General features: G+C 40.5%; 2 pseudogenes; both read left to right on the forward strand.

Moving 5' to 3' along the window:
- Positions 1–2,413: 2,413 nt before the first annotated feature.
- LOC149148852 (sister chromatid cohesion protein PDS5 homolog A pseudogene) lies at positions 2,414–2,911 on the forward strand (annotated as a pseudogene).
- Positions 2,912–7,794: 4,883 nt separating this feature from the next.
- LOC149148853 (sister chromatid cohesion protein PDS5 homolog C pseudogene) lies at positions 7,795–8,292 on the forward strand (annotated as a pseudogene).
- Positions 8,293–20,543: the final 12,251 nt, after the last annotated feature.

The following is a 20,543-nucleotide window of genomic DNA, read 5'->3' on the forward strand; positions in this document are numbered from 1 at the left end:
CAACTACTCATACCACCATTTCCAAAACCATACCATGGAGCAGCTCAACCCAATTGCAAAGCTGGGGCACAACATGTCCAAACCACTACTCTTGAGCTCAATGATCTTCACCATAGCTCAGGAAGCATATTGCAAAAAAGAGACTATATTGAAAGCATTGAAGGACCACATCAGGCACAAGAAGATTTTGAAGAGGAAATCAAAGAACCATGGGCTTTACTTGATGAAGAGAAGACATCAGAATCAGAGATAAAGAAAGATCCTTCATGGTTACCATCAAATCTTCCATGTATTCAAGAGAAAGATCAGCAAAAAGAGGAAGATGAGGAAGTCATGTTAGAAGGTGACATGAAACATGATCCAGATCAGCAAAAGAACCAAGGATATCAAAGCTATATTGAGATATGGTTTCAGAAGGTGACTAAGTTGCAGTGGTACTCTCTTCCTCAGCTATGTTTGATCCCTTCAAAGTCAGATCATTTGGTCTCTAAAGTACGGATAGTTGTCCAAGCATGCATTTCGAGCCTTCACATCATTTTTTCTCTAATCTCGATGTGCACATGGCTCCATTGGAAGTATTCTTATACTTGAAAATGATTTTGTTTTTCAAGTAAGGTATGGTAGAAGAAAAAAAAAAAAAAAAAAAAGAGAAAAAAATGAAAATAAGAAGAAAATAAAAATCTAAGGTGAAAACCTCCTCAAAGGCGCCTTAGATTGGCTCATTGATTGAAAACCTCCATGAGGGGTCAATGGGTTGGAAAGAAGAGAAAATAAAAGGGAATAAGATCCTTGGGTGAAAACCTCCCTTGGAGGCGCCCAAGGCAGGAAATTAGGGTGAAAACCTCCATGAGGCGGTCAATGGGTTGGAAATGTTATCATTGAAAATTCTGTTTCCAAAAATTTGCTCAGATTAGTTTAAAGACAAAGTGTTTTCGCAGCGCATGAATCCTTTAGCAGTTTCGCAGCGCAACCTGTTTTAGTGATTTCGTAGCGTGCTACGAAATGGGGGATTTGTTCAAATCCATAGTAGCTGTCATGCAAAATAGTTTTGGGGCGGATACATTTTACAGGTGGCATGTTCTCAAGAAGTCATCATCAATGCTTGTCATTAAGTTTGGTCAGTGTGAGTTTCTTAGAAAGGGTGCAATAATTGGTTCATTGATGGATGCATGACCAATGCCTATCATACAACCATTTGGGCAGCAATCTTTGTTCAATAGATATGTGGACAGCTATTACAATGATGCTAATGGATCTGTTGGTTCTTCATATCATACAAAGACACTTAAACTCACCCTAGCATGCAGAGGCATAATTTTGTACCTATGGAACCATCATGGACAAAGAATATTAACCTCAATGTACTTATTTTCTGTGTCTTGGTTTATAACAATGCGCATACATGATACAAACCATCTGTGTGAAGTTAAATAATGCTTCTCATTCTGGAGAGCAGTGAAGGAAGTACATTGTTATATGTTGAGAGATGAACTTGGCTCAGATGTAATCCGTATAGTTCTATGTCGCAAGCATATGGCGAAAGAAAAGTAGTGAATCAAGTCCATGACCACATGCGCAGACATGGACTTAGCTAGAATATCAATCTCAATACCAAGTTTGTAAGCAAGTATGCCACTTGCAGTAGTATGGAGAATGCATGCCTACTGTTTGGTAAAATGTATAAACCAGATATGTTCTTATGGAATGTTAATGTCAAAGGCTACATCTCAAGTGGTCTGTACAAGGAAGCTCTCACATTCTATAGCCGGATAATTCTATATTTCTATTTATATTCAAGACATGAACTAAGCTCCCTGTTCTTCTAGAGGGGAAGAAGATTCATACCCATCTGATCAAAAGTGGTTTTGTGTCAAATAATAATTCACCTGCTATAATGTATGCCAAATTTGGGAATCTGGAGTTCGCACGTCAATTGTTTGACCGAAGACATCAACGAGATGCCGTCTCATTGGGTAACACGATTGCTGCTTATGCTCAGAGTGACGATGCCAAAGAAGCCTTGAGGTCGGAAGGAGTGAGCCATGATATTGTTATCATGGTTAGCGTATTGCCAGTGTGTGCGCACTTAAGGGTTCTACGATGTCGTGAATGGATCCATGCCCACATGATGAAGATTGAACTTGGTCAAAACATTATCCCCAATCTTGTGATTATGTATGCCATGTGCAGTAGCATGGAGAATGCACGTAAACTGTTTGACAACATTAGCATTAGAATTTTCTCTTACGGAATGCAACGATTAAATTCCATGTGTCAAGTGGTCTTTATGAGGACCCCCCTTGCCATATTACCAAATGTATGGAATGAGTGAAGAGGCCAAATGATGGTAAGGATTTGATTGCCACAAGGCCGCCGTTATTGGTGACACCGGGATAGAGATGTGGCACTTCTGATGGCCACCTGCATTAGTGAAATCACCAGAATCACAACACCAGAGGCTCCTTACAATGATGATGTGTTGAGCGATGTCTTTCATTTGATTGTTACAGCTTTCCGCGGTTTAGATAATATAAATAGTCCCTCATTTGGAAGGAGGGTAACCATTTTAGGAACTGTTGCAAAAATTAGGTCTTGTGTTATGATGTTGGATCTTGAATGTCATGACCTGATTCTGGAAATGTTTCACATTTTCTTCTCTGTTGCCAGTGAAGCTCATCCGGAAAATTTGTTAACATCTATGCAAACTATTATGACTCTTGTGTTGGATGAGAGTGAAGATATTCCTGAGCAGTTATTAGCTGTTGTGTTAGCTTCATTGGGAAGAGGAAAAGAGGATGTTTCTCCAATTGCCCGTAGGCTTGCTATGACTGTATTGGAGCAGTGTGCAATCAAGCTAGAGTTTTATATGATCCACTTTATCACTTCAGCCATGGCGGCTGAGGAAAATTAAAAAAAAAAAAAACTTGCAAACTGCCTACCATGAGATTATTTATGATATATATCAGTGTGCACCCCGGATGCTGCAGGGTGTTATTCCAAATATGACACATGAGCTCCTGACAGATCAATTAGATGTGAGGTTGAAGTCAGTGAAGTTACTTGGTCTCCTTTTTGTGATACCTGGGCACCCTCTGCCAGAAGTGTTTCGGCCGCTTTTCTTGGAATTCCTAAAGAGACTTACAGATAAGGATGTTGAAGTTCGGCTATCAGTTGTCGAACATGCAAAAGAATGTCTTTTATCGAATCCATTTAGGCATGAGGCAGCTGACATCATTTCTGCAATGAGCGATTGATTGTTGGACTATGATGAAAATGTGCATAAGCAAGTTGTGGCAGAAATTTGTGATATTGCCAGTTATGCCCTGAAATCTATACCGATGGAGATAATTAAGTTTGTAGCTGATCGCCTTCGTGACAAAATGGTTTCTGTTCGTATGTATACTCTGGAAAGGCTGGCAGATATATACATAGAGTTTATTGTTTGAAGTGTTCAGATGGTTCATTTATTGATTATGAGTTTGAATGGATCCCCCGCAAAATCATAATGTGTTGTTATGACAAATATTTCAGACCTCAAGCAATTCAAATGGTATTCTCTGAATCACTCTTCCCATCAGATCTTTCAGTTGTGGAAAGGGTGAAGCATTGGATTATGATGTATTCTGAACTTGGAAAATTTGAAATCAAGGCTTTCGAAATAGTACTGGCACATAAGCAAAGGTTACAGCAAGAAATGCAGAGCTATTTGTTATTACGGCAGAAATTGAAAGATGACAATGAACTTTGTTTTAGCCTCTTATGTCAGGCAGCTATTGAAACTCCAAGGATTCTTAATCTCTCAAGCAGTGAACACTTTAGTGGACCTTATGGGGAGAGTTTTGTTTTCATTGCCAATGATTGGCATACATCTCTTCTTCCTTGTTACTTGAAGACAGTCAATGACCGAATTTTTAGGGTTCTGGTGAAGGTTACCGGAGGTGTTTGTTTGTACACCTGTTCAGTTCATAAGGCTTCCAGCTCATTGGAGAGTAAGGTGATATGCGTTGTTTATGAGGAATTAGAGAGCAGGGGACATGTTCTTTAAGAGATGAAGAATGTTGGGAGACAGAGACCGTAAAAACAGAGCACATCTTTTGGTCAATTAATGAGCCATGTGCGCAATAGGGATCCAAAGCTAGCTCGTTCAGTGTTTTCTCCTCCAAGATACCTCAACCAAAGCAGATAGAGGACATGTGTCAAGACTCAGAAAAACATCATGCTACGAGGAGGACAGATTTTGGGTTTTGAGTAAATTAAGATCATTTGTAATTACAGTTCAGCTATCATGTAATTAATGAATTAGTTATGTAGTAGATAAGGATAGTGAATAGCAACCTTCGAGGCTCCCCTCATGCTGGAGGAGGAAGCTCGAGGTGGTTAAGCATGTAGTCCTATATATGAATCAAACTGAGATGTAAACAGGGTTGGAGATTTTGATAAAGAACAGGCCCATTTTGGTTTATGTAAAAAGCAGATTTCAGTAATACAAGGAGTTGTTCTTTCTTCTCAGGATTCACAATATGTCTCATTGTTCAAATGTTTGATGATGGTCTATTCTTTTAATGTTTTCTTACAGTTTTGTAATAGCATAATCACTCAGAATTCATGTTACATGCTCTGACTTCCAGTATGCTTTGCAAGCTATGTTTATGTGAAAAATGTTTGAACAAGTTGATGTAAAGTGCCCTGACTTCTATGAAAGGATAGTGTTTTAGTTTGCTGAGAAGTGTGAGACTCCATAAGCCCAATGGGAGTTGACTTGATAGTGTCTAGCCAATATATTTTTTTTTATGCGATGTTTAAAGAGTTAGCCATATTTTCTTGTTATTAATTCCTATTCACAAGCTGTGAGAGAGCCCTCTCTGACTAAAGAGGCTAAGCTTTAGTCTAAAGCCTGGTTTGAAATAGTTACACATAATCTCACTGTTTGGCAGCCTTCAGTGCGTGATTTTGTGATAACATTTTGGTGCGTCTGCCGGGAGCCTGAAGATTATTCTTTCCCGAAATTATGAAGCTGAACTTCTGAAGGTAGCAGGAGCTCAGAAGGTTTTTGAGGCTGCAAATCTACCTTGGCGACTCCATGGTTGAATAATTCAAAATTCATACATTCATGGTGATTCCACTGGAGTTATGAAGGACCCAGAAGCTGCCATTCTTAGTTCAAGGTATGCATGCATAGATTTTTCAGAAATTCATGGTTTCCCAAATCATTTTCCCAAGGATGCATATTTTATAAGTAATGGTCCCAAATTTAATGGAGAAGATTTGAGTTTAACTCTGAAGCATATCACAGATTTCTGTCATTTTGCTGAGCTTCTTAGAGTTAAACATGAAGATGTTTGCATTATGTTATTTTATGATTCACTTCAAGGGAAATGCAAACAATGGATTGAAAGTTTTCCTATCAAATCCGTTAAGTCATTTCAAGACTTATGGCTTATGTTTTTTGAGGAATGGATAGATAGGTCAGAGGTGGTGGCAGACTCTCCCTCAGTTGAAGGTTTTAAACAATGGAATAATGATCATAGTAGAGAAGAAACAAATGAATCTTTTTCTTTGTCCTTGTCCTCATATATAAAATCCTTTGACTGCAAGGCAGAGGATAGGATGAGATTTTTGGATGAATTTGCTGAGGACCTTGAAAAAGAAATTGAAGGTTTAGAAGGACAAATTCAGGCATATAGTCTTCATAATCATGATCATTATTTTCAGCAGCTTTCTATGGCAGAACATAAGGAGAGAGTATTGTTTCCTTTCTCTTTTACACTTGAGGAAATGCACACTGCTGTTGAAGGTCAGTTTGCACAGCCGGAAAGTTACAAGAGAAATCAAGCTGATCATGTATTTTGGGATCCTGTAGCTGATTACATGGAAGAGTTTTACTCTCAAGTTTTTCAGTTTTCCTATAAAGATCAGAGACAAATTCAGTGGCAGCGGTCATCAGACTATCATATTGGCTCTGAACTCCGATGCAGTCAAAGAAAACAAATATCAGATAAAACAGAGGATTGGCTACATTGGAAATTTCATATTGATTGAGCAGAAAAAAGTTGAAATTGTTAGGGTAGGTAGGTAGAGGTAAATGCAAAATAAGCTCAAGGTCAACTGAGCATCTTTCAGTAGAAATAGCTTTCTTTCTCCTACAGTCATGCTGGTCAAGCAAATTTCTGTTTGTCAAATAAATTTTATAAGGCACTGGAACTGCAGGTTCTTAGTGCACCACAAGGGCACACTATCCCAAGTGGAGCCACTGTTATCATTGAAAATTCTGTTTCCAAAAATTTGCTCAGATTAGCTTAAAGACAAAGTGTTTTCGCAGCGCATGAATCCTTTAGCAGTTTCGCAGCGCAACCTGTTTTAGTGATTTCGTAGCGTGCTACGAAATGGGGGATTTGTTCGAATCCATAGTAGCTGTCATGCAAAATAGTTCTGGGGCGGATACATTTTACAGGTGGCATGTTCTCAAGAAGTCATCATCAATGCTTGTCATTAAGTTTGGTCAGTGTGAGTTTCTTAGAAAGGGTGCAATAATTGGTTCATTGATGGATGCATGACCAATGCCTATCATACAACCATTTGGGCAGCAATCTTTGTTCAATAGATATGTGGACAACTATTACAATGATGCTAATGGATCTGTTGGTTCTTCATATCATACAAAGACACTTAAACTCACCCTAGCATGCAGAGGCATAATTTTGTACCTATGGAACCATCATGGACAAAGAATATTAACCTCAATGTACTTATTTTCTGTGTCTTGGTTTATAACGATGCGCATACATGATACAAACCATTTGTGTGAAGTTAAATAATGCTTCTCATTCTGGAGAGCAGTGAAGGAAGTACATTGTTATATGTTGAGAGATGAACTTGGCTCAGATGTAATCCGTATAGTTCTGTGTCGCAAGCATATGGCGAAAGAAAAGTAGTGAATCAAGTCCATGACCACATGCGCAGACATGGACTTAGCTAGAATATCAATCTCAATACCAAGTTTGTAAGCAAGTATGCCACTTGCAGTAGTATGGAGAACGCATGCCTATTGTTTGGTAAAATGTATAAACCAGATATGTTCTTATGGAATGTTAATGTCAAAGGCTACATCTCAAGTGGTTTGTACAAGGAAGCTCTCACATTCTATAGCCGGATAATTCTATATTTCTGTTTATATTCAAGACATGAACTAAGCTCCCTGTTCTTCTAGAGGGGAAGAAGATTCATACCCATCTGATCAAAAGTGGTTTTGTGTCAAATAATAATTCACCTGCTATAATGTATGCCAAATTTGGGAATCTGGAGTTCGCACGTCAATTGTTTGACCGAAGACATCAACGAGATGCCGTCTCATGGGGTAACACGATTGCTGCTTATGCTCAGAGTGACGATGCCAAAGAAGCCTTGAGGTCGGAAGGAGTGAGCCATGATATTGTTATCATGGTTAGCGTATTTCCAGTGTGTGCGCACTTAAGGGTTCTACGATGTCGTGAATGGATCCATGCCCACATGATGAAGATTGAACTTGGTCAAAACATTATCCCCAATCTTGTGATTATGTATGCCATGTGCAGTAGCATGGAGAATGCACGTAAACTGTTTGACAACATTAACCTTAGAATTTTCTCTTACGGAATGCAACGATTAAATGCCATGTGTCAAGTGGTCTTTATGAGGACCCCCCTTGCCATATTACCAAATGTATGGAATGAGTGAAGAGGCCAAATGATGGTAAGGATTTGATTGCCACAAGGCCGCCGTTATTGGTGACACCGGGATAGAGATGTGGCACTTCTGATGGCCACCTGCATTAGTGAAATCACCAGAATCACAACACCAGAGGCTCCTTACAATGATGATGTGTTGAGCGATGTCTTTCATTTAATTGTTATAGCTTTCCGCGGTTTAGATAATATAAATAGTCCCTCATTTGGAAGGAGGGTAACCATTTTAGGAACTGTTGCAAAAATTAGGTCTTGTGTTATGATGCTGGATCTTGAATGTCATGACCTGATTCTGGAAATGTTTCACATTTTCTTCTCTGTTGTCAGTGAAGCTCATCCGGAAAATTTGTTAACATCTATGCAAACTATTATGACTCTTGTGTTGGATGAGAGTGAAGATATTCCAGAGCAGTTATTAGCTGTTGTGTTAGCTTCCTTGGGAAGAGGAAAAGAGGATGTTTCTCCAATTTCCCGTAGGCTTGCTATGACTGTATTGGAGCAGTGTGAAATCAAGCTAGAGTTTTATATGATCCACTTTATCACTTCAGCCATGGTGGCTGAGGAAAATTAAAAAAAAAAAAAAACTTGCAAACTGCCTACCATGAGATTATTTATGATATATATCAGTGTGCACCCCGGATGCTGCAGGGTGTTATTCCAAATATGACACATGAGCTCCTGACAGATCAATTAGATGTGAGGTTGAAGTCAGTGAAGTTACTTGGTCTCCTTTTTGTGATACCTGGGCACCCTCTGCCAGAAGTGTTTCGGCCGCTTTTCTTGGAATTCCTAAAGAGACTTACAGATAAGGATGTTGAAGTTCGACTATCAGTTGTCGAACATGCAAAAGAATGTCTTTTATCGAATCCATTTAGGCATGAGGCAGCTGACATCATTTCTGCAATGAGCGATCGATTGTTGGACTATGATGAAAATGTGCATAAGCAAGTTGTGGCAGAAATTTGTGATATTGCCAGTTATGCCCTGAAATCTATATCGATGGAGATAATTAAGTTTGTAGCTGATCGCCTTCGTGACAAAATGGTTTCTGTTCGTATGTATACTCTGGAAAGGATGGCAGATATATACATAGAGTTTATTCTTTGAAGTGTTCAGATGGTTCATTTATTGATTATGAGTTTGAATGGATCCCCCACAAAATCATAATGTGTTGTTATGACAAAGATTTCAGACCTCAAGCAATTCAAATGGTATTCTCTGAATCACTCTTCCCATCAGATCTTTCAGTTGTGGAAAGGGTGAAGCATTGGATTATGATGTATTCTGAACTTGGAAAATTTGAAATCAAGGCTTTCGAAATAGTACTGGCACAGAAGCAAAGGTTACAGCAAGAAATGCAGAGCTATTTGTTATTACGGCAAAAATTGAAAGATGAAAATGAACTTTGTTTTAGCCTCTTATGTCAGGCAGCTATTGAAACTCCAAGGATTCTTAATCTCTCAAGCAGTGAACACTTTAGTGGACCTTATGGGGAGAGTTTTGTTTTCATTGCCAATGATTGGCATACATCTCTTCTTCCTTGTTACTTGAAGACAGTCAATGACCGAATTTTTAGGGTTCTGGTGAAGGTTACCGGAGGTGTTTGTTTGTACACCTGTTCAGTTCATAAGGCTTCCAGCTCATTGGAGAGTAAGGTGATATGCGTTGTTTATGAGGAATTAGAGAGCAGGGGACATGTTCTTTAAGAGATGAAGAATGTTGGGAGACAGAGACCGTAAAAAAAGAGCACATCTTTTGGTCAATTAATGAGCCATGTGCGCAATAGGGATCCAAAGCTAGCTCGTTCAGTGTTTTCTCCTCCAAGATACCTCAACCAAAGCAGATAGAGGACATGTGTCAAGACTCAGAAAAACATCATGCTACGAGGAGGACAGATTTTGGGTTTTGAGTAAATGAAGATCATTTGTAATTACAGTTCAGCTATCATGTAATTAATGAATTAGTTATGTAGTAGATAAGGATAGTGAATAGCAACCTTCGAGGCTCCCCTCATGCTGGAGGAGGAAGCTCGAGGTGGTTAAGCATGTAGTCCTATATATGAATCAAACTGAGATGTAAACAGGGTTGGAGATTTTGACAAAGAAGTCAAGGCCATTTCATTCAAGTACTTCTATCAAAGGGGTTGTAAAGGTTGGAACAAGAGGTAGCATTGACTTGAGTTCACATGGAAATACGGGAGAAAAGTCTCAATTGGAACATATGGAAGTCACAGTGTCAGCTACAGAAGGTTCAGTTCATCGTCCAACAAAAAATGGAACTGCAAGGTTGAAATATACTGTTCCACAACCATTTTCTCTTGCAACTGACAAAAGGGCTTCCACAGGAGTACGGCCTATTGATGTAGCAACTAATGACATGAACAAGCATATGGGTGCAAGAGGTACCCCATCTTCTTCAGTTCCTAAAAAGGACAAGATGTCAGTGAAACTGGATACACAAGTTGCTTGCAATCCTTTGCTCTCTGAAGATCTACATCTACATGACCAGAATGTGAATCCTTCCAAGCAAGTGAATATGAAGCTAGAGAAGATGCTCATTCCACTGTTTCCGCAACTACAAGTGCAAAATCAATAAGAGATTCTAAGGGCAAGTCTGGCAGTGCTCCTTCTGGAGTTGTTTTCAGCTTTAGATGTAATGAGAGAGCTGAGAAGCGTAAAAAGTTTTTTTACAAAATTTGAGGCAAAATTGAAGAAAGGAAACACGCGGAGGCAAGAGAGAAAGGCAGTGGTAAGAAGACCCAGGATAGGCCATCACAGGAAAAGCCACAAGAACAACAAAAGGAAAAGCAAGAAAAAGGGCCAAATTGTTGAGGCCAAAACTGTGGGAGGAATGAAGGCACTAACACCCAGGGAGAAAAGACTACAGAGCAGGATGGAAAGGACTGAAAAAGCCCACATCAGTGAGCGAACCTCTAAGGCAGCCACAACCAAGCTGAAAGGAAAATCACCCACAGCCAAGCAGGATACAGTGGTGCTGACTGTTTCTACAGGAAGCTAGAACTCAGCTACAAGACTTTCTACAGGAAGTTTGGAAAAAGGGCAACAAAAGGAGAAATTGGCCGAGCTTTCAGCTAAGGAGGCCACCAGGGCCATCAAAGATGAGGAGAGAGATTGGTTGCTCAGAGGATGAGCAACACTTTCAGTAGGGGGGTGATGATGAACCCCAAAAATGGATAATTATTTGGGCTCATTCAACCTCCTAATTTGACTTAATCCACCATTCTCATTAGTTTATTGCATGTTTTTGATTATATTTATGCTAATAGAGTGAATTTGGTTAGTCATTATGCCAACAAGTCTAATGGGTGCTTTGTGTAGCCTTTTTGGTCAACTTGGAGACAAAATTGAAGGTCTTAATGAGCACTTGGCAGCCAAATTCGTGGGAGAACAAGGGAGAGGATTTGTAGGAAGGTGTCCCCTTCATTTATGGGCCTTACCTCGAATTCTCCACCATCAGCTCGGATTTCAAGGGCCACCGAATCAATTAGCACAAGGGCAGCCAAGCAAGTCAAGTAGGACTGCTGTTAACTACAAGTTTTGGGCAGCCGAGTCCCTAAAGTTTAGGAGGACTGTTGGGTCCTCAATTTGTATAAATAAGAAGGCTTAGGGCCTCATTTTGGTTAGCTAGTGGTTAGTCACTTCTGTAGCTAGTAGTTGGCCAGTAGTTAGTCATTTTGTAGTTCGATTTTTAAGCAATAGATTAGCTTTGCTTTCGGCTCATTTTCAAGTTTCCATTGTGGACAGTTTTGATGTAACTCTTCTTTTCTTGCACAATAAAGATGAATCCAGCTTTGCACCAGCTCTAAATCTCTCTTAGGAGGCTGTAGCTCTTGGGGTTGGGCCCATCTCAAGCGCCCAGTACCTCCTTTGTTTACTTTCATGTGTCTTTGCTGCATTCTTAGAGTAAAATCTGCTATTTAGATTTAAAACTTGTTGAGTTATTTAGGTTGCTTTTGATGATTAAAGTATATTTTCATGTTCAGATTGATTTGGATAGATTAATAACATAAAGGATCCTTGGAAAAAGGGCTCAAGCACCTCTGATCTTACCTCTCCCTTAGTGGGATCGTGAGTTGGGACAAAGGTGACCTTGCTGCCCAACAAAAACACTAGTTTGCTTGTCCTCGCAATCTTTGGTGTAATGTTTTCATTTGTAGGAGTTAATCATGAGTTCAGGCCTTTTGAAATGCTTCTTTTCTTAAGTGTTGTACATGGTTCTCTTTATGAATAAAGCTGCCGTTCATTTGTTTCATTGACAGTTAGACTAGATTAGCTAAGATTTCGATTGTGTGCAGGACTTAGTTGATTCAGTTAAGTGTACACTGTGCAGGGCATCTCCATCTCTCTCTCATTCACCCAAGCTTTGTCCAGGCCACCTGCTCCATCCCCTAGTTAGGTTCCTCGTCTCACAACTGTCTTTCTGCCCACGTAACCCTACCTTATTGCTCCTCCATTGTCTTAGCCTTCTTTAAGTCAAGCCAGCTTTCCACACCCTCTCACCACTCCAACCATCAGTCCTTGGGTCATTTCAGGCCCCTACTCTGCATCCCTATCCATTCATGCACCTTACCTCAATCACCCATCCCCCAAAATCCAATTTTTAAACATCCTGTAGAAAAATTACAGAACATCCTGTAGAAATCCTAAACATCCTGTAGAACCCCTGCAGACTTCCTGTAGAAGCTCACGAATGAGGTTTCTTGATAGCCAAACTTTGTGAAACTCTCTGGAAGGGTGTCAGGGACCCCTTAGGCCCTCTCTGTACCATCCCAACCTTTTCCAAGCATTTCTCCTCCTTGATCCACCCCTGCACAGTGAAAAGCCAGTTAAAAGCACATGCATGATAATTCTAACAACTTAATCAAAAATACAAAAAGATGTTTTCTTCAGATAGTGGTAGTCTAGACACATGTATTTTACCTTCATAGAAGTAATGGCATCTCTTTCAGTAGTTTGCATGCTCTCCTTTGCGTCAGTAGGACTAGTTGGTAGAATTAGGGTTTGCTAGGGTTTGCGTTTCTTTTTGGCTTTCAGTTTCTTTTTGCAATTAGATTAGCTTCCTTCGAGTTAGCTTTCATCCATAAATTAAAAATATTCTTCTAAGAGCTCATAGAAGTTGGCTTAAGCTCCTAGTGGACTTGTGCCAGCTGACCAAGTGACAGTTGCGACAAGAGCTAGTACTTGTGCATACAGCACCGTCGCTTCCAAGTTTGTTACGAACTACCGGGTTGATAAAATTAAAGAAGGGAGTTCCAGGAGTTGTAGCATTATTGCTACAATACTGGGGCCCACCATCTTTTTGGCGCCGTTTCCGGGGAAGCGTCAGAGTATTGGTGATTGCTGCTTTTCTTCTATTTTCCCCTACAATCTTCTGCTAAGTAGTTTATTTCATTTCCATTATGCAATTTCGTTTATGCAAAAGTAGATTAGCATTTCCTTCTTTCATAGATTAGCATTTCAATTCCGCAATTTCAATTCTGCAAGCATAGATTAGCATTTCAATTCCGCAATTTCATTTCTGTAAGCGTAGATTATCATTTCAATTTCGCAAGCGTAGACTAGCATTTCATTCCTGCAATTTCATTTGAGCAAAGTAGATTAGTCCTTTCCTGCTTTCATTTTAATTCCGCATTTTCATTTTAGCAAGATAGTTAGTTGCAGTTCAATCTATTTCAGTTTTGCAGGTAGAAGTAGAAAAAAGCAAAAATCAACCAAAAAGATTTCATTTCATGCCTTGTAGGGGTAGAGATAAGTTAGAAAAATGATTGCACAACACCCCCACTGCTTCACACAGCCAACATTCTCTCTTCTTCGATGGTTGTGATTAAAGAACCCTTAGGTGGACATCAAGACATATTTGAAGAACCTCAAGGGAAGAAGAAGAAGAAACCATTCCTCTGGAGCAAATGGCTACAAGCAGAAATGTTGGGAGCAACACCTTGTCCAAAGACGAATTTGAAAATCAGATCGAAGATTTCAAGAGTGATATGAGGCAGTTTCTTGCCATGCAACTGGATACCTTGCGGATCCAAAAGAAGCAAGAAGAAGCCAAGAGGGCTTTGGACATTTTTTGTCCTAGGTGCCGTAGAAAGCATCCTAGGAACGAATGTCCACTGTACTCCATAGAAATGTGTTTTTTCTGTGAAGAATACCATCCTACAAATAAGTGCCCTTCCTTACCCAGAATCAAAGCTGCATATGAGAGAGCCAAAGGAGCCACTGAATCACTCTATTATATGAACCAAAGGAGGCCGCATGGACCTAGATCTTACCAACAGGAACTGCAAGGGACACCCGAGACCTATTATGACCCCTATCAAGCCACTTTCATGCCTGCTTGGGGTCCCCTTGCTCATCCTTCCGGGTTCACACCTCCTCCTTCTTCCTTCATAGATCCATATTATGCCCAACCAGCTGCTCATTCGTTTCACTCTTATGCTCAGCCACAACCTCAGTGGAATGCACCTCATCAGGGGTGGAGGCCCCAGTACAACACTCCTCCCACTTCTTTTCCTCCACCACCTGCTCAACCACAACCATCACCTCCTCCTCCACCAAGGCAACCCCAAATGCCTACCCAACCACAACCCCATCCGCATCCATCTCAAATACACACCTCCACTCAACTACCCGTACCACCATTTCCAAAACCATACCATGGAGCAGCTCAACCCAATTGCAAAGCTGAGGCACAACATGTCCAAACAACCGCTCTTGAGCTCAATGATCTTCACCATAGCTCAGGAAGCATATTACAAAAAAGAGACTATATTGAAAGCATTGAAGGACCACATCAGGCACAAGAAGATTCAGAAGAGGAAATCAAAGAACCATGGGCTTTACTTGATGAAGAGAAGACATCAGAATCAGAGATAAAGAAAGATCCTTCATGGTTACCATCAAATCTTCCATGTATTCAATAGAAAGATTAAAAAAGAGAGGAAGATGAGGAAGTCATGTTAGAAGGTGACATGAAACATGATCCAGATCAGCAAAAGAACCAAGGATATCAAAGCTATATTGAGATATGGTTTCAGAAGGTGACTAAGTTGCAACGGTACTCTCTTCCTCAGCTATGTTTGATCCCTTCAAAGTCAGATCATTTGGTCTCTAAAGTCCGGATAGTTGTCCAAGCATGCATTTCGAGCCTTCACATCATTTTTTCTCTAATCTCGATGTGCACATGGCTCCATTGGAAGTATTCTTATACTTGAAAATGATTTTGTTTTTCAAGTAGGGTAGGGTAGAAGAAAAAAAAAAAAAAAAAAGAGAAAAAAATGAAAATAAGAAGAAAATAAAAATCTAAGGTGAAAACCTCCTCAGAGGCGCCTTAGATTGGCTCGTTGATTGAAAACCTCCATGAGGCGGTCAATGGGTTGGAAAGAAGAGAAAATAAAAGGGAATAAGATCCTTGGGTGAAAACCTCCCTTGGAGGCGCCCAAGGCAGGGAATTAGGGTGAAAACCTCCATGAGGCGCCCTAGTTGTTTTTCAAAAAAAAAAAGAAGAGAAAAAGAAAAAGACAAATAAAACTAATTTCCATTGGCTAATTTCAGGTTGCAGCAAGGACATTGCAGGGCAGGAGGATTACTCACAACCAAGTCCAAGGGAGTTTTGTGCCTTCTACAGGAAGTTTTGTATTTCTACAGGAAACATCCTATAGAACCTTCAAGCGGGCCAGATTCGATTTTGGAAGGGAATCTAAAGCTTGGAATCTATTGGTTATGCCTGCAAGCATCCATGTTTCCATCCCTCACCCATTTTCCATCATCTTTTTTCATGTCATTATGCTTCTTTCCTCAAAACTGTGTTTTCTACAGGAAGTTCCTGTAGGAACTACAAGAAGTTAAAAATGGATTGGAAAAATGGTTTGGTGAACATGGTAGCTTCCTCAAGGGTTCATAAGTCCTCATGCAATCTTCCAACTCCTCCTCCATCATCTCCATACCTGCATCACAGCCCAAATTCATTTTTCATACCATGCAACAAAAATGCAAAATGCCTTGAAGCAAAAATACCTAGAAAAAAATTTGTTTTTGCCATAACTTGAAAACCATGCATCCATTTGAAAAACCGTTTTATGGGGAATTGTAAAAGGGTGATGGCAACATGCCTGAGCAGTTTCAGCCAATTCCGGTGCACGGTTTCCAAGAAATTAGCCTCCATCGCCATCAGCCATTTTTGCATTTTCTCCATATCCGTGCATCCATTTCAAAACCTGTTTCATGGGGATATGCATATGAGTGATGGTAACCTACCCAAGCAGTTTCAGCCGATTCCAATGCACGGTTTCCATGAAATCGATCTCTGAAATCTTCAGCCATTTTCCATTTTTCTCGAAATCCGTGCATCCATTGATCACGATTTTGCTATGGGAGGTGCATAATGATGATAGGAACATGCTTATCAAGTTTCAGATCGATCCGGTTTACCAATTGGGAGCAATGGCGAAAACAAGTTTTGGTTATGTGAAAATGCAGCAGCAGCAGCCTGAAGGTGCAGATCTGAGCATGGAAATGAACTCCTGAAGCATGCATCCAGCCAGAGGACACCTGAAAAAGAAAAAACAACCAAAAATCATCAGCCAAGCCCTCATGCAACCAAAGGATCCAAACATGCAGCAACAAAATATGAGCATGCAGCAACAAAAGGCGCTTCACAACAACCATTTGACTTCAGGTACGTGACTAAACCTTGTTCCTCTATTGCATGAGTCTAATCTAAGCATCGCATGAACGAATGAGATGGGGGGATTCAGCCAGGAAGCTAGCCATATTCGATTGCACTCATCAAGGCAAAAATCACGCAGCATGCATGGATAAGTCATTTACGTGGAAGTTGAAAAAAACAGTTAGTGGTAGATCTGTTGAACTCCAGTGCAACTGATCAAGAAGAAAACATACAGTTAATAAGTAGAACATGCAGTTCATGATAGCACTACAGTTTGCATGGGCCAGCGCACGTCTCTGCCACCTCACCACAAATCACGCAGTAATTTAAGGGACGCTCGTCTGAAACTCTCACCACTCTTTGTTTAAATGCGGTCACAACTGAAGCACATGTCCACCACTTCCATATCAGTTAACCACTGGTCCTATGCAAGCTTCGTGCCTTTTTTTCTCGATATTTCTACCATTTCTTAAAAAATTCCCGCATGTCGCACTCTACAGGCGTTTCTACAAGAAACGCATAAAACAACCATGCAGAAAGAAAATATGGGATTTTCATCGAAATTCAAGCTCCAAATGAGTGGTGGACGAAGCTAGAATAGATCATGTTATGGTAAGGATTGCAGATGTTTCCCATATCATGGTGGATGAAGGTGGATTAGTCAGAGCCATGGAGAAGAGTTTGAGCTCACAGGTTGTCGATGGTAACATTGAAATTTGTCCCCTGTCCAATAGTCTGGGCCCTCAGTTCTCTTTCTGCCCTGGGGAGTTTGAGAATGAAAAAGGGGCAGTCGACGCAAATACAATATTGACAACTACAACTGGCCTACATGAACTTCTAATGCTCGCGGAGGAGATTGAATCTGAAGAGGCCACAAAAAGAAAACAAGCAGAAGAGAAAGCAATTGTTCAAGACAGTACTGAGATAGATGGTGAAGCATACGATGACCACAAACGTCAGTCTGAAGTACGTGATTCAACTGTAGGCCAATCTAATGTGACTGACGATAAAAAGAATGGAGTTTCTAAGGGTAATGGAAATATGTCTAACCAGCATTTGACAGAGTTGAAATCACATAGGCCTGGTTCAAGTGTTCTTGGTAAAGGTGGAAATTCTCAAATGCAGAAGTCAAGGCCATTTCATTCAAGTACTTCTATCAAAGGGGTTATAAAGGTTGGAACAAGAGGTAGCATTGACTTGAGTTCACATGGAAATACGGGAGAAAAGTCTCAATTGGAACATATGGAAGTCACAGTGTCAGCTACAGAAGGTTCAGTTCATCGTCCAACAAAAAATGGAACTGCAAGGTTGAAATATACTTTTCCACAACCATTTGCTCTTGCAACTGACAAAAGGGCTTCCACAGGAGTACGGCCTATTGATGTAGCAGCTAATGACATGAACAAGCATATGGGTGCAAGAGGTACCCCATCTTCTTCAGTTCCTAAAAAGGACAAGATGTCAGTGAAACTGGATACACAAGTTGCTTGCAATCCTTTGCTCTCTGAAGATCTACATCTACATGACCAGAATGTGAATCCTTCCAAGCAAGTGAATATGAAGCTAGACGGAGATGCTCATTCCACTTTTTCCACAACTGCAAGTGCAAAATCAATAAGAGATTCTAAGGGCAAGTCTGGCAGTGCTCCTTCTGGAGTTGTTTTCAGCTTTAGATGTAATGAGAGAGCTGAGAAGCATAAAAAGTTTTTTTACAAAATTTGAGGCAAAATTGAAGAAAGGAAACACGCGGAGGCAAGAGAGAAAGGCAGTGGTAAGAAGACCCAGGATAGGCCATCACAGGAAAAGCCACAAGAACAACAAAAGGAAAAGCAAGAAAAAGGGCCAAATTGTTGAGGCCAACACTGTGGGAGGAATGAAGGCACTAACACCCAGGGAGAAAAGACTACAGAGCAGGATGGAAAGGACTGAAAAAGCCCACATCAGTGAGCGCACCTCTAAGGCAGCCACAACCAAGCTGAAAGGAAAATCACCCACAGCCAAGCAGGATACAGTGGTGCTGACTGTTTCTACAGGAAGCCAGAACTCAGCTACAAGACTTTCTACAGTAAGTTTGGAAAAAGGGCAGAAAAAGGAGAAATTGGCCGAGCTTTCAGCTAAGGAGGCCACCAGGGCCATCAAAGATGAGGAGAGAGATTGGTTGCTCAGAGGATGAGCAACACTTTCAGTAGGGGGGTGATGATGAGCCCCAAAAATGGATAATTATTTGGGCTCATTCAACCTCCTAATTTGACTTAATCCACCATTCTCATTAGTTTATTGCATGTTTTTGATTATATTTATGCTAATAGAGTGAATTTGGTTAGTCATTATGCCAACAAGTCTAATGGGTGCTTTGTGTAGCCTTTTTGGTCAACTTGGAGACAAAATTGAAGGTCTTAATGAGCACTTGGCAGCCAAATTCGTGGGAGAACAAGGGAGAGGATTTGTAGGAAGGTGTCCCCTTCATTTATGGGCCTTACCTCGAATTCTCCACCATCAGCTCGGAGTTCAAGGGCCACCGAATCAATTATCACAAGGGCAGCCAAGCAAGTCAAGTAGGACTGCTGTTAACTACAAGTTTTGGGCAGCCGAGTCCCTAAAGTTTAGGAGGACTGTTGGGTCCTCAATTTGTATAAATAAGAAGGCTTAGGGCCTCATTTTGGTTAGCTAGTGGTTAGTCACTTCTGTAGCTAGTAGTTGGCCAGTAGTTAGTCATTTTGTAGTTCGATTTTTAAGCAATAGATTAGCTTTGCTTTCAGCTCATTTTCAAGTTTCCATTGTGGACAGTTTTGATGTAACTCTTCTTTTCTTGCTCAATAAAGATGAATCCAGCTTTGCACCAGCTCTAAATCTCTCTTAGGAGGCTGTAGCTCTTGGGGTTGGGCCCATCTCAAGTGCCCAGTACCTCCTTTGTTTACTTTCATGTGTCTTTGCTGCATTCTTAGAGTAAAATCTGCTATTTAGATTTAAAGCTTGTTGAGTTATTTAGGTTGCTTTTGATGATTAAAGTATATTTTCATGTTCAGATTGATTTGGATAGATTAATAACATAAAGGATCCTTGGAAAAAGGGCTCAAGCACCTCTGATCTTACCTCTCCCTTAGTGGGATTGTGAGTTGGGACAAAGGTGACCTTGCTGCCCAACAAAAACACTAGTTTGCTTGTCCATGCAATCTTTGGTGTAATGTTTTCATTTGTAGGAGTTAATCATGCGTTCAGGCCTTTTGAAATGCTTCTTTTCTTAAGTGCTGTACATGGTTCTCTTTATGAATAAAGCTGCCGTTCATTTGTTTCATTGACAGTTAGACTAGATTAGCTAAGATTTCGATTGTGTGCAGGACTTAGTTGATTCAGTTAAGTGTACACTGTGCAGGGCATCTCCATCTCTCTCTCATTCACCCAAGCTTTGTCCAGGCCACCTGCTCCATCCCCTAGTTAGGTTCCTCGTCTCACAACTGTATTTCTGCCCACGTAACCCTACCTTATTGCTCCTCCATTGTCTTAGCCTTCTTTAAGTCAAGCCAGCTTTCCACACCCTCTAACCACTCCAACCATCAGTCCTTGGGTCATTTCAGGCCCCTACTCTACATCCCTATCCATTCATGCACCTTACCTCAATCACCCATCCCCCAAAATCCAATTTTTAAACATCCTGTAGAAAAATTACAGAACATCCTGTAGAAATCCTAAACATCCTGTAGAACCCCTGCAGAGTTCCTGTAGAAGTTCACGAATGAGGTTTCTTGATAGCCAAACTCTGTGAAACTCTCTGGAAGGGTGTTAGGGACCCCTTAGGCCCTCTCTGTACCATCCCAACCTTTTCCAAGCATTTCTCCTCCTTGATCCACCCCTGCACAGTGAAAAGCCAGTTAAAAGCACATGCATGATAATTCTAACAACTTAATCAAAAATACAAAAAGATGTTTTCTTCAGATAGTGGTAGTCTAGACAGATGTATTTTACCTTCATAGAAGTAATGGCATCTCTTTCAGTAGTTTGCATGCTCTCCTTTGCGTCAGTAGGACTAGCTGGTAGAATTAGGGTTTGCTAGGGTTTGCGTTTCTTTTTGGCTTTCAGTTTCTTTTTGCAATTAGATTAGCTTCCTTCGAGTTAGCTTTCATCCATCAATTAAAA

Source organism: Pinus tabuliformis, chromosome 9 (genome assembly GCF_031772625.1).
Source record: "Pinus tabuliformis cultivar Carrire ecotype Pingquan chromosome 9, CPIR1, whole genome shotgun sequence".
NCBI lineage: Eukaryota > Viridiplantae > Streptophyta > Pinopsida > Pinales > Pinaceae > Pinus > Pinus tabuliformis.